Here is a 15,547-nt window from a genome sequence, read left to right on the forward strand (position 1 = left end):
AATCTGAGCTTTTAGATCCAGTCCGATCCAATCCGATACTATTTTTGTTGTTGTTGCCATCGGACCAATTACTGATCTCAAAGATCGGATCGGGACACCCCTACATAAAAAATCCCAACATTTTTGTAACGTATTTTTCAAATATGAAAAATACCACTCTATAGTATTGTACAATATGAAAACATACAATAATAAGATAAGTAATTTTTTGCATCATGCTTTCATGGTTGAATGGACATTGTGTTGCTTCTTTTAGTATGCACGCCTTGCCACAAGGGGTCTACGGTATTTTGCATTATCTGTTAGCATTAAGCTAGCAGAATTTCATAAAACAAAGTTCTGTGGTTTGGTCAATTCTTTATGTTTATTTTTACAGTAAGTTTCAGCTGGGAGAAACAATAAACCGCTTGAAGCAAGCACACTTGACCTCTTCTTTGAAGAACTGTTTGCTATTTGCCAAACTGCACATGGTTTGCTGAGGGAGGGCAGAAAAGACATCCACTTCTCAGCCTTCACTTTCTTAGGACCCATGGTCAGAAAAAGGTCACTTGAGTCATAAGCCAAAGTTTTTCTTTCAACCCGAAGCAAAAAAAAAAAAAGGTTCCGAGTGATGGCCCGTAACTCGAAAAACTCCTAAACCGAGGTACCAATTTAGGGTTCAAACTATTGAGATAGGCAATTATAAGCGGCAGGTCTCAGTCCCTATCCTGCACTAAGAGCACTGTACTGTACTCCCAACACTGGTGCTAGTAAATTTGGATACAGAGTTGGTCAGCCCGATTCGAACCAGCGGCTGCCAACGGCCTCTTTATCCCAGCTGTCCGTTATTCCCACATTGACCTCCCTCACCAACTTTCAGGCAGGCGATGAAAGGTGATACTGGAACTTAAATAGGTCGTCAATGTTAAGCCACAACCAGGAACCTCGTTTCTTTGAAGGAGATATATATAAAGCATTGGCGCGGCGCTCCTCGGCTGCTGTGTCTTCGGCGCCGACAAGTCCGCGGATAATGACGGCGCACCCGACGAACCGGCCGCATCGCCTTCACTTGGCTGCTTGCAGGGGGACGATGCAGAGGCTTTATTGCACTGCCACTGGTAATTAACAACTGGAGTGATCTAATTTCAGATTTCCACTGGGCCTTCATCAGAGGGAACTCACAGGACGATGTTTCTAATCTGCTCCTACTGCATCAAATAATCTACCGCCCCAAAGTTGATTGTGGGGAATATGTAAAAATCAAAGAGATAGCCCACACATAATCAATATCGCCAATATATCGTATCCTGTTAACACAGCGTATCTGAACAACCAAGAGGAGACTCACAAAACAGTCAAGAATACAACTGACTGGGGTTATTTTGCTGTTTTTTGTTTTTTTTTAAACTACATATCACAAGTTACTCTGTGATTCCCAACCCTCATATTTACAGTCCATCTGGAAAGTATTCACAGCGCTTCATTATTTCCACATTAAATTAATAAATAAAATAAATAAATCCCCTAAAAATTCTCCACACAGCACCCCATAATAAACAGAAAATTAATTTGACTTCGTGTTTGGTTTGTGCTCTGACATGCACTGTCATCTGTGGGACTTTATATAGACAGGTGTATGCCTTTCCAAATTTTGTTTCATCAACTGAATTGACCTAAAGAGGGGTCCAATTAAGATGTAGAAACATCAGTGAGGATCATTGGAAACAGGATACACCTGAGCTCCATTTTGGGCTTCATGACAAAGGTTGTGAATACTTACTCTACATACGTACATGTGATTTCTGAGTTTAAAAAAAATATTTAATATATTTAATATATATGTATATTTTATATATTTGCTGATGTCACTTCCCTCCGAGAACATCCTGTTTGAAGAGTCACAAAGGCCTGGTGCTTTTGATTAGCGTTGTCTTGGTCTCATGATGTGAACAGCATGATGAAGAGGCGTGTTTAAATACCAATTCTAATTTAATCATCCTGAAGTTTTATCCATCCATCCATTCTCTACCGCTTATCCGGGTCGGGTCGCGGGGGCAGTAGCTTCAGCAGGGACGCCCAGACTTCCCTCTCCCCAGCCACTTCATCCAGCTCTTCCGGGGGGATCCCGAGGCGTTCCCAGGCCAGCCGAAGGATGTAGTCTCTCCAGCGTGTCCTGGGTCGTCCTCGGGGTCTCCTCCCGGTGGGACGTGCCCGGAACACCTCACCAGGGAGGCGTCCGGGAGGCATCCGAATCAGATGCCCCAGCCACCTCATCTGGCTCCTCTCAATGCGGAGGAGCAGCGGCTCTACTCTGAGATCCTCCCGGATGACCAAGCTTCTCACCCTATCTCTAAGGGAGAGCCCGGACACCCTGCGGAGGAAACTCATTTCGGCTGCTTGTATCCGGGATCTTGTTCTTTCGGTCACGACCCACAGCTCATGACCATAGGTGAGGGTAGGAACGAAGATCGACCGGTAAATTGAGAGCTTCGCCTTTCGGCTTAGCTCTTTCTTTACCACAACGGACCGATACAAAGTCCGCATCACTGCAGACGCTGCACCGATCCGCCTGTCGATCTCCCGTTCCATTCTTCCCTCACTCGTGAACAAGACCCCAAGATACTTGAATTCCTCCACTTGGGGCAGGATCTCATCCCCGACCTGGAGATGGCATGCCACCCTTTTCCGACTGAGGACCATGGTCTCAGATTTGGAGGTGCTGATTCTCATCCCAGCCGCTTCACACTCGGCTGCGAACTGCTCCAATGAGAGTTGGAGGTCACGGCTTGATGAAGCCAACAGAACCACATCATCTGAAAAAGCAGAGATGCAATACTGAGGCCACCAAACCGGACCCCCTCTACGCCTCGGCTGCGCCTAGAAATTCTGTCCATAAAAGTTATGAACAGAATCGGCGACAAAGGGCAGCCTTGGCGGAGTCCAACCCTCACCGGGAATAAGTCCGACTTACTGCCGGATATGCGGACCAAACTCTGACTCCGGTCGTACAGGGGGTTCGGTACCCCATACTCCCGAAGCACTCTCCACAGGACTCCCCGAGGGACACGGTCGAACGCCTTCTCCAAGTCCACAAAACACATGTAGACTGGTTGGGCGAACTCCCATGCACCCTCGAGGACCCTGCCGAGGGTGTAGAGCTGGTCCACTGTTCCACGGCCAGGACGAAAACCACACTGCTCCTCCTGAATCTGAGATTCGACTTCCCGACGGACCCTCCTCTCCAGCACCCCTGAATAGACCTTACCAGGGAGGCTGAGCAGTGTGATCCCCCTGTAGTTGGAACACACCCTCCGGTTAGTTGTAGTTGGGACCACCATCCCAGTCTGCCAATCCAGAGGCACTGTCCCCGATGTCCACGCGATGTTGCAGAGGCGTGTCAACCAGGACAGCCCCACAACATCCAGAGCCTTTAGGAACTCCGGGCGAATCTCATCCACCCCCGGGGCCCTGCCACCGAGGAGCTTTTTAACTACCTCGGTGACCTCAAACCCAGAGATAGGAGAGCCCGCCTCAGAGAACCCACACTCTGCTTCCCCATGGGAAGGCGTGTCGGTGGAATTGAGGAGGTCTTCGAAGTATTCTCCCCACCGACTCACAACGTCCCGAGTCGAGGTCAGCAGCGCCCCATCCCCACTATACACAGTGTTGGTGGTGCACTGCTTTCCTCTCCTGAGACATCGGATGGTGGACCAGAATTTCCTCGAAGCCGTCCGGAAGTCTTTCTCCATGGCCTCACTGAACTCCTCCCATGCCCGGTTTTTTGCTTCAGCGACCACCAGAGCTGCATTCCGCTTGGCCAGCCGGTACCCATCAGATGCCTCAGGAGTCCCACAGGCCAAAAAGGCCCGATAGGACTCCTTCTTCAGCTTGACGGCATCCCTCACCGTTGGTGTCCACCAACGGGTTCGGGGATTGCCGCCACGACAGGCACCGACCACCTTACGGCCACAGCTCCGGTCGGCCGCCTCAGCAATGGAGGCGCGGAACACGGTCCACTCGGACTCGATGTCCCCCGCCTCCCCCGGAACATGAGCAAAGTTCTGTCGGAGGTGGGAGTTGAAACTCCTTCTGACAGGGGATTCTGCCAGACGTTCCCAGCAGACCCTCACAATACGTTTGGGCCTGCCACGTCGGACCGGCATCTTCCCCCACCATCGGAGCCAACTCACCACCAGGTGGTGATCAGTTGACAGCTCCGCCCCTCTCTTCATCCGAGTGTCCAAGACATGCGGCCGCAAGTCCGATGACACGACCACAAAGTCGATCATCAAACTGCGACCTAGGGTGTCCTGGTGCCAAGTGCACGTGTGGACACCCTTATGCTTGAACATGGTGTTCGTTATGGACAATCCGTGACGAGCACAGAAGTCCAATAACAGAACACCGCTCGGGTTCTGATCCGTTCCTCCCAATCGCGCCCTTCCAGGTCTCACTGTCATTGCCCACGTGAGCATTGAAGTCCCCCAACAGAACAATGGAGTCCCCAGCGGGAGCGCTCTCCAGCACCCCCTCCAAGGACTCCAAAAAGGGTGGGTACTCTGAACTGCTGTTTGGTGCATAGGCACAAATAACAGTCAGGACCCGTCCCCCCACCCGAAGGCGGAGGGAGGCTACCCTCTCGTCCACCGGGGTGAACCCCAACGTACAGGCGCCGAGCCGGGGGGCAATAAGTATACCCACACCTGCTCGGCGCCTCTCACCATGGGCAACTCCAGAGTGGAAGAGAGTCCAACCCCTCTCGAGAGGACTGGTACCAGAGCCCAAGGTGTGTGTGGAGGCGAGTCCGACTATATCGAGTCGGAACTTCTCGACCTCACACACCAGCTCGGGCTCCTTCCCTGCCAGAGAGGTGACATTCCACGTCCCTAGAGCCAGCTTCTGTAGCCGGGGATCGGATCGCCAAGGTCCCCGCCTTCGGCCACCGCCCAGCTCACACTGCACCCGACCCCTATGGCCCCTCCCACAGGTGGTGAGCCCATGGGAAGGGGACCCACGTTACCCTTTCGGGCTGTGCCCGGCCGGGCCCCATGGGTGCAGGCCCGGCCACCAGGCGCTCGCCTTCGAGCCCCACCACCAGGCCTGGCTCCAGTGGGGAGCCCCGGTGGCCCGCGTCCGGGCAAGGGAAAACGAAGTCCATTGTTTGTCGTCATCATTAGGGGTCTTTGAAGTTTTATCTCAAATCCTAATATCCTGAACTTTTTGTGAGTTGTTTATTAGGTAAGTGATAGGAAGTGTAACTACCTCGCACTCTAGCCACACGTCCACAATATAAACAAATACAGCGCAGCTCAGCCTTTGGCAAGTGGATGTCATGCCTAGCAACATGCTTTTAACACTGACTCAAACTTGGTAACATATTTGAACTATTTCACACAAACGTGCCTGCATTTAAACACAATTCTAACGGGGTGCGATTTTGTTTCATTTTAAATCAGTTCCTGTTCACATAAAAAAATAAGAACATTTGCATTTGATTCCCTTACAGTCCCCAATGTGAACTGAACATTGACCTTAAAACCAAGGTACATAACCAAACCATGAATTTTGGCATACAGTTAGACTTCTAGTATGTACAGTATTAGTTATTGGTAGCGGATGTTATTGAACTTTTGATTGGTATCTTTTGGCAAGGCATCTCTCCTCAATGTCTTTTACGTCTCTGTTGGAATTCTACATTCTTCTACGTTCTCTGGTATGTCTGACCATATGCACTCCCCATGTTGCATTAATATATTTAAATACTGTATGTTCCTCATGCTCACCAATACAGTTTATCATTTGAATCCGATGAAAATGGGCAAAAAAGGCTACTACACCTTGTTAATTCTTTATGGCTAAAAATCCATTAGTGCCAGAGACCTCCAATAATGGCGCAAAATAAATATTTTTTAAAAAAAAAGATGGATTGCGTATGGATTAAAAAAATGGATTTAATCCCTCATGCATTCATTTAGGAGTTCTTTCATACATCTATGAGCTTTTCAGAAATATATACAAGCATATAAAACAAATTTTAACACTTTTTTTCCATTTTAACATAATGTACCTGACATTCGTTGCATTTCCACTCAAATTGACTCCGACGTGGCCGACAAGACTCATGTACGCATTACAGGGCACTACTTTTGCAGATCACATTTCGACGCATCTCAACCTCTGTCTTTACCTTACACACTGAAATTAAGCGATGCATAATTAACAACAGCCATTACATCGGCAGAATCAATATTTAAAATAAATATCTAATAATAGCATGTCATTTCACCATGTATTTAGGACATGATGGCTGGAATTCTCAGCACATAATAAGACAGGAGGAAGAGAAAGAGAGAGCACAAGTGGGTTAAAGAAGTTGATGATTTAAAAAGAGGAGTCTTTAGATATACTGCTTTAAACGACACACCTGTAAAGTTGAAAATGTGGTTATAAAATAAAAAGTAAAATTTAAATCTTCAAAGAGACTCAGGCAAAGCAGTGATGGGGCTAATCTGACCTCCTTGGTTCATCCACAAGGAAAGCGGCAACATATTATGCCTTTTTTTCAACAATTTGAAACAGTTTCCCGGTATCTTAATAACAGTGACTTATAGTCTTTTAAACTTGAAAGTGGCTCTGGATCTTCACCCAGCCTAGCTGATCATGTCGTGGGCCGAGGAACTTGCTCTCGGGGCGGTTATTTTGTAAATTAGCCCCACTGTTACGTAACTGTGAGGCCTAAGTGCAAAACGACTCGCCCAGACACATTTCTAAAATTGGGCAGATAACTTAAGATTTACTCGGTTTCTAATTTCACACTGGATGTGTGGGCAGGCACTCCAGAGACCCAACTACTTGTTTACAAGCCGCTGAGAAGTCAATTTCCCATGATATGTCGTCTCAATTTAAGGTGAGCGCCAACGGTCAAGAAATAGCGAGGAAATGTCTGGACTCCTTATGCGCAAGGACACATTTAAGGGCCAGTTTACACACGTGACATATTTCCCCCCCACTTAACCTTAATGATATGTTGATCATTTTCCTGAATTGCATTTTCTGCTTGCAGCCACGTCGGACCACACGCACCATCCATCTCTTCTGTGACCTAATACGTTCCTATTGCAAAGAAACATCATGAGTGAAAAGGAGGAGCCCGGATGAAGAAAGTTACATAAAACGCAGCTGACTTATCTGGATGTGGTTTCTTTTCATCGTCTTCAGCCAATCATGCACACCGTGGGGGGAAACTTGAGTCCTTTTAAAGATAAAAGTCCAGCAAAACTGTTATGATGATAGGAGTAAGACCCTATTTAGCCATTTTCTATACCGCTTATCCTAATTAGGGTCGTGGGTGAGCTGGAGCCTATTCCATTGCGGGTGCATATAGACAAACGGCTATTCACACTAATTAATTAAGGACATTCACAAGGAATGGCAGCATAGAGTCTTTGATGAACCTAACATGTTTTGGGAATGTGGGAGGAAGCCGGATTACCTGGAGAAGAATTGGAGTCAGTGCCATGAAAAGGTTACAGTGGTGTCTTGTTTTATGAGTTGAATTCCTTCCATGTTGACACTTGGAGCTCAAAACGTTTATCTCAAATATTCTTTAGCCCAGGCGGCACGGTGGACGACTGGTTAGAGCGTCAGCCTCATAGTTCTGAGGAACCGGGTTCAATCCCCAGCCCCGCCTGTGTGGAGTTTGCATGTTCTCACTCTCCTGCGTGGGTTTTCTCCGGGCACTCCGGTTTCCTCCCACATCCCCAAAACAAGCATAAATCGGAGACTCTAAATTGTCCGTAGGTGTGAATGTGAGTGCGAATGGTTGTTTGTTTGTATGTGCCCTGCGATTCGGGGTGTACCCCGCCTCCTGCCCCGATGATACTTGGGATAGGCTCCAGCACGCCCGCGACCCTAGTGAGGAGAAGCGGCTCAGAAAATGGATGGATGGATTCTTTCCCCAATGAAATGAATGGAAATGCCATTGTTCCAGCCACCATGTAGCAATATAATACAAACGAAGAGTTCCACAACTACAGTCACTCAGTAAGCTGTAGTAATATTAGTCGTTCTTTGAAGAGAATAACGAATATTTGCCTGTAAGAATTGTTACAGTCTGTCTACGATATGGCAAATTGTGTGCGATATGAATATGATAAAAAAAAAAATCAATGTAATGAACTGAATCTGCAATAGGTGAACCGCAATATAGCGAGGGAACACTGTATATGAAGCTATGCGTGAGCATCAGATCTATGTATCCTTCTATCTATAGTAGCACAATTACTAATGCTTTTCCGGCCAGGTACTTGTCAGTATAGAACTGAAAATCCAATTTACAGCGCTGTTTTTGTTCCACCAAGTATGACATATTTGGCACAAAAGTAAAAAAAATTTCATATGTAACCTTAAATGGCATTTGAATAAAAGTGGTTATTAGTCCACCAGCTCTGTGCGCCTCTGCAGCAGTTCCCCGCCATCGCACGCAGCCCGTGTGACATTTAGCGGCGAGTGGGAGCCGCACTCAATCTGTTACGCACGCTCACAAGTCACGGGCATGATTAATATGGAGCAGCGATTTGCACAGGTAATGCCGCTCTCGCTTTGCTTCCCTGTTGTACATTAGCCAGCTAATGTGACGTTTTATTGATCCCAGTAGGGAATATGTTCTTTTGGCAGCGAGGTCTAAGTGCAGGGTCAGGAGGAGCAGGAGCGGCCCGGCAGCGAGCTGCTTGAGCATTCCGTGTGGTACTGAAGGATGCTTGGAGTCACCGTCTGTGCTTGAAGGGCGCTCGGCGATATGATATTGGCGATCGCTGCTCCAGCCGCAATAATGCAACATCAGCATTTTTTCACATGTAGCAGTGACATTGTGAGTTTTGAGTTCGCGTAAAAGTGCATGTGGAGATCTGGACAACAACAAAGAAAACTGCCAAATTAGAATTCTGTCAAGGTCCAATGATAACCTAAATAATGTCCAATTTGTGACTTTTTTTTTTTTTTTTTTTTTTTTACATTACACCTCATTCTCTCTCATTCAGTTTTGAAGATGAGCAAGAAAACAAAAACAAGATCACAGACAGCCCCTACATTGTTTTAGTGAATCAAGTGGCAACAACCTTGGATAATGTGATGTAATGTTGTTGTTTTTTAGCAGATGACTGACAGTAGAGAAATGACATTTACTGAAAACCGTGTTAATCGATGCATTCACGTCAAAATCAGGTTCCTAAATTTGCGATTATAAATTATAATGTTCGCTATTCACAGAATTTTAAGCCATCATTTCCTATGGGTTTTTAGAGTACGCAGGCAGTCCAAATTTGGAATTGCACGTCTTCAGTGTAGTACCACATTGTGCCACATAATGCACTGAGGTCTGCTGGTAGAAATTCAGTGTAATTAACAGCAAGACTAAGCTCCAGTAATAGTTGTTGTTTTCACAGAGCAGAGAGAATATATTGTATGCCTATGAGTATTGTTATATACTCGGTTTATATGTGTTGCTGCTCTGTGTGTGTTAAAGTAGCAGTTGGTTGAAGGTTTAAAATTACCGTAATGGAGCAACCTGCATGGTCAATTTCCCGCTTCTGTGAGTGTTGTTTGAAAGGCACAGGCAAAAAAATCGCGGCTCTACGGTTGCACCTCTTATGTGACAATATTCTGGAAATGCAGTGTGAAACTGGCTATTGTTACAAGCCTAGATGAATGTGAACATTTCTGACAATTTTACAGCAATATTTTGCATCCTTGAACAACATGTAATTTTATCAATTAACATGATGAAATTTGGTTTAGTTTGGCAGGTTTACACAAAATCAACTTTCTCATTTTGTTAAAAAGTCTGGATCCTGGAGTGTATCAAAGGTGTTCAGATCCAAACTTGGATTGTTAGACCTTCACAGAGTGGTCCATAAAGTTCTTTTCTATTTTTTTAATCAAATCTGTCCAGAAAGTGTCGTTTTGAATGACGAGATGAGTTTCATGATGCTCTAGAGTAGCAAAGGGCATGCCCATAATAGGACAGCAGTGTACTTAGAACCAGATCAGTGAAATTATAGTATATCATAGGCTTTTTCATTGATACAAGGCCCTGTGTTCTGTAGTTGAACAACAATTTCTTATTAATTGCAAAGACAAAAATACATATATTTGGCATTTGAACAATTGCACAACACCCAACTTGTGTCAAATCTCACTCCAATGTTTTTACAGAAGTTGGATGCCTTGCCAAAAAGCATTTCTCATCTTATTAACAGGAAGACATTGTCATCTTACTAATTCTGCAACAACAAAAAGGCTAACCTCGAGACTTCAGTAAAGAAACTATCATAACTCATCCAGAAAAGCCAAAAGGGGAAGATTGCTGTCCATCATACTCATCGTAAACCCTTCTGACTCTTCTTTCACCTTCATTCTGGAGTGCAAGCAGCCACTCAGGAATGCATCGGAGGCTTTTGATGAACATCAAAGATCTGCTGCCCTTAAGAGCTTTTACTCCCTGGAACTGGAAGCCTAATATACCCAAGTGCCCCCCCAGCCCCCGCCGCTAACCCTACTGAGTCAAGTGAGGTGTCTGGTTAACAAACTGAGTGCTCTGGAGCATGTGTTAACTATGTTGGAGACCAAAATAAAAAGTCGAGAGTGTAAACCAGTCGGCTCGCACACACCGCTACACTTCAATTTTCTTCCCCTTCAGCTCTTTTTGCCTCATGCCACGTCTTGTGGTAACAGCTCTCACTCAAGGTGAACACACACTGCCAGAGACAGAGGAGATGTCTCGCCTGCTTCAAATTGGGTCACTGGTTAAAAAGAAAAAAAAAAAAAAGACTGCCCTAAAGACACTGTTATCCAGCACGATGGCAGCTCACCTGATCAAGGAAATTGAGTCGCTCACAATCGGGAGGGGCAGTCAAGAGACCCTTGATGGCATTCAAGACATGCAATCCATGTATGCATGAATAATTCAATATTCAACGCTCTTGTATGAATCCCAAACAATAGATTTGGTAGCTCACAGTTCCTCACCAATTCTTAAGCTTTGCTTCCACCAAGCAATTGCGTTCAGTTCAGTACACATTGTTGGAGGTTGCAGTGTAGAGGGGCCCAAAATATCCAACCCAAACCGAACCACTTTTCAGCATGCATTTGTTGGGTTACTGATCAGATTAGTATAGTAGTATTATAACAGGAGGTTATGACCTTTGTGGCTTTGTTTACAGATAATGTCTGAATGCCACATTGCTTGGCTCTGTTTAAGTCATTAGGAGTCTTTGACCCTATTTCATGCTTCTGCCATCAAGCCGACACCCTGCCGTGCAATAGTACACCAGATCAGGATGTATCGATCTGAATCATACCATTTACTGAACAGTTCGGCTTGGAACACTTACTTGACACTTACTGACAAACTCAGGCAAGAGAAAGCATCTGTAGCAGAACCCGACTGTGTCCATGCTGACATTGTGCTTTCTGACAGTGACAGAATTCTAGTGCTAGCCAAATGCCTTAGCAAATTGAAGGCAGTGTCCTTAAATGCACATTCAGCATACTTCCGTCTATATTTTCCTGAGCGGAAAGGATGGAAGTGTCTAAAATTTGATTAAAGCCAATAAAAATTAGGTAAAGAAGATTTCTCTCTACCAGTGGTGGGAAAAGCGCTCACACGCTGCACTTAAGTAGATGTACAGATACTTGTATAAAAAAGCCTGTAAAAGAAGTATTGATACTTAAGTAAAAGTAAAAAGGTACAGACTGAAATATGCTTAAGTGCAATAGTAAAAATCTATTTTTACTCTCAATTATATACAATACCCATTTTGGTCCAAAAAAAAATGTCTGCACACAAAATGGTTTTCCTCCATTAACTTGAACAGTCCTCATACTGAGCACCACACGTTCCCATCTCTTTGCTAACATTGTGAAGCGAATAACAAAAAAGGCTAAATTGAAATGATAACTGAAGAATACCTTACCTGCATGTTTTTTCTGATGAGACTGATAACTTTTGAAGGCCAATCCCTGATGTTTTTTAAGCTAGCACAAGACAACACATTAGCCACGAATCATTCTTATTAGTTACATACATATACATATATATATATATATATATATATAAATGTCCCAAATTGGACATTATTCAGGTTATCATTGGACCTTGACAGAATTCGAATTTGGCAGTTTTCTTTGTTGATGTCCAGATCTCCACATGCACTTTTACACGAACTCAAAACTCACAATGTCACTGCTACACGTGGAAAAATGCTGATGTTGCATTATTGCGGCTGGAGCAGCGATCGCCAATATCATATCGCCGAGCGCCCTTCAAGCACAGACGGTGACTCCAAGCATCCTTCAGTACCACACGGAATGCTCAAGCAGCTCGCTGCCGGACCGCTCCTGCTCCTCCTGACCCTGCACTTAGACCTCGCTGCCAAAAGAACATATTCCCTACTGGGATCAATAAAGCGTCACATTAGCTGGCTAATGTACAACAGGGAAGCAAAGCGAGAGCGGCATTACCTGTGCAAATCGCTGCTCCATATTAATCATGCCCGTGACTTGTGAGCGTGCGTAACAGATGTGTGCGGCTCCCACTCGCCGCTAAATGTCACACGGGCTGCGTGCGATGGCGGGGAACTGCTGCAGAGGCGCACAGAGCTGGTGGACTATCCATTTTCCATCCATTTTCTGAGCCGCTTCTCCTCACTAGGGTCGCGGGCGTGCTGGAGCCTATCCCAGCTGTCATCGGGGAGGAGGCGGGGTACACCCTGAACTGGTTGCCAGCCAATCGCAGGGCACATAGAAACAAACAACCATTCGCACTCACAGTCATGCCTACGGGCAATTTAGAGTCTCCAATTCATGCATGTTTTTGGGATGTGGGAGGAAACCGGAGTGCCCGGAGAAAACCCACGCAGGCACGGGGAGAACATGCAAACTCCACACAGGCGGGGCCAGGGATTGAACCCGGGTCCTCAGAACTGTGAGGCTTAAGCTCTAACCAGTCGGCCACCGTGCCGGCTGGTGTACTAATAACAATTTTTTTGTTCTGGTTGGTAACAGTTATTATTTTAAACACCTAAAACTGAATTTAAAGTGGACACACAAAGGTAGAAAACCAGAATCCAAGACAAGCAAACCTGAACAAATATAGGCAGCACTTCTAACCTCAGTTTTCAAAGTAGTACCAAATCCAGCTCACGCAAAAGTGATGATTATGCCAGGCACAAGACTAGTGGAAGTTTCGATTACACGAAGTGATCCACTGTTCAGGGAGAGCGAGTGACTGTGGCTGGCATTTATTTGTGTGATACATGTGACACTCTCCCATCCTGGGGAACTCCAGTCAAGGCTCCATTCCCTGATGAAGGATGACACAAGAAGTTGATCTGAAAAAGATGACGCTTGGGGCATGGTTGTGTGCCATCAAGATGGTTGTGTAAGGATAGCTGAGCCAGGACTGCTTATCTAGAACGTGTCTCCTGATTTGAGCCAACCATTCGATGATAACCATCCCAAGTGCAATGAGTCAGCAGAACCATTGTACTAAAGGAGACCCATTGTACTAATGGTTTCTGCCATCAGATGCTCTGACAATGACAGACACATGTCAAGTCAAGGAGGGATAATGAACATTAGTCTAAGCCAATGCTAATTCCATGCACAGTGACAAAGAGACAGTAAGAGATCAACTTCTTCTTAAGAACATATGTGGGTGTGGCTGATGTGGGTGTATAATAGATTACGGTATCCGACTTCCTGAAGCAGCCATTTTAACACTGAGCACGAGAGTGTTCGAGACTTCAGAACTAGGTACATGAGGGTGGGGGGAGCGGGAACCAAATCTGACAAAATCTTCAGGTCTCCCGTTTGCTTTTTTTTCTTCAGGGGAATGGAAATGATTCTGCCGCATTGTGGTTTTTTTCGTGAGGTGACAGCTTCTCTCAAGACTAAAAGATCGACTGTTTAAATGTTCAAATAAGTCATTTTCTTTTGAGAAAGGAGGATGAATGTAGAATCTAGGATTGTGGGCTGCTGTCTTGACAGAACGACGCATGAGAAGCTGTCTCGTTCGCTAATGTCATCCACTTGCTCGCCCTGGGCTTGAGATCTCACCCTTCTCTTCCACGTTTAATGCAGAAAATGACTGTCACAGCCATCGTGCCAACAGACGCACTGAAGAGTCAAATGATGATGATGTTGGTCGCAGGCCAGTTTTTAATTAGCTTCTTCCTTGGTGTGAAAATGCATTTTTACAAATTAGTGTAGCGCATATGAAACTTCCAAATGTGTGAAATAATATATGGGGGCAACAGTTGAGATGGTGATTGCATGCAAAGTTATTGATAATTGGGTATCAGCAGGTATAGTAATAGTACAATAGGTTATGGGATAGGCGATGGGAAGGTGTGGTTTTGAAAGTGTGTCCAATGATTTTATTTTATCTTCTCTGTATGAGCACTATGCAAGTTAATAGAGAAAAAATATATATTACTACTCAACCATCCATCCATCCAGTCTCTGTTTTTCCTCATTAGGGTCGCACTTGTGTTGGAGCCCATCCCAGCTGATCCCACAAAAAGCCAAAACCTTTTTAAGGCCGCCACGATCAAATTGAAGAACTTTCATTCACGACAGACCATTTAGACTGGGAAATTTTGAAACAGTTTCATAGCCACTGTTTTTGCTGCTGCTGATGATGATGATGATGATGATGATTATTATTGGTGGTCATTCCGATCACCATTATGCAAAAATGCAAAACACTAATTTTCATTGTTTCATATTTAAAACCTTTGAACAGCAGATGTAAGGATCACATGTCATTTAACGGCTTTAATGTCAAAACTAAGGCTCTCCGGACACACAGGATCATAGGATAGAAGTTTTTTCTAATCAATTAAAATAAGGTAAAGAAGAATCCACTCAGATACTGGGCCTCTGTTACCAACTGTTCTTATGTTGGAACTTTGGTGAAAGTTTAGAAAACCTCTTCCCTGCAAATGTTCAAATGGTCCTTTGGTAAGCCCCAAGGTCTCTAAGGATTATATTCATGAATCCTATGTAGACTTGATACAGAAGTTGTAAAACATTTTGGTCAATGGGAAGCTGTCTTTGGTTCCAAGCTTTGGGGATATCTGAACAAAAAACCCTGTACTGGTAAGAACATTTTTAATGACAGTTATTGTTAATCTTGGGACAATTGATTTATGAGATGAGATACCTGTATTCAGGGTTTGACAGTGACAGTCTAAATTTGTAGAGACCCCAACAAAGCTCAGGTTATAACTCGAACCCTGCCTGTATCCTATTTTAGGTTACATATAACCAGTTGTCTCACAAGGTTATTTGATTCCTGCTGCTCTTAAAATTTTTATTAGCCATTCTACAGCTGCTCCAAGTCTGAGGACAGAAACAGTGATAAGGTTGTGGGATCTCAAACAGTCTGTAATCACACCAAGCACACCATCGTTCAATTGTGTTGTTGTGCAATGGACAATGTAACTCAGAATGCCACATCTTTCCTGAAAAGACAAACGGCACGCTATAAATTGTCCACGCATCTAAT

The 15,547-nt window shown here is 44.9% G+C and overlaps 1 protein-coding gene across 3 annotated transcripts in view; it reads right to left on the bottom strand.

Moving 5' to 3' along the window:
• esamb (endothelial cell adhesion molecule b) overlaps positions 1-15,547 on the bottom strand; it is an 86,726-nt gene that overhangs the window by 34,585 nt on the left and 36,594 nt on the right. Inside the window, exon 2 of one of the 3 annotated variants that reach the window (XM_061781180.1) lies at positions 6,995-7,231. The exons of the other annotated variants lie outside the window; for them this stretch is intronic. The gene's annotated coding sequence lies outside the window, so the exon portion shown is untranslated. The remainder of the gene's footprint in view (positions 1-6,994; positions 7,232-15,547) is intronic. 3 annotated transcript variants of the gene reach the window in all.

The sequence above is a fragment of the Phyllopteryx taeniolatus genome, chromosome 8, assembly GCF_024500385.1.
Source record: "Phyllopteryx taeniolatus isolate TA_2022b chromosome 8, UOR_Ptae_1.2, whole genome shotgun sequence".
Classification (NCBI taxonomy): domain Eukaryota; kingdom Metazoa; phylum Chordata; class Actinopteri; order Syngnathiformes; family Syngnathidae; genus Phyllopteryx; species Phyllopteryx taeniolatus.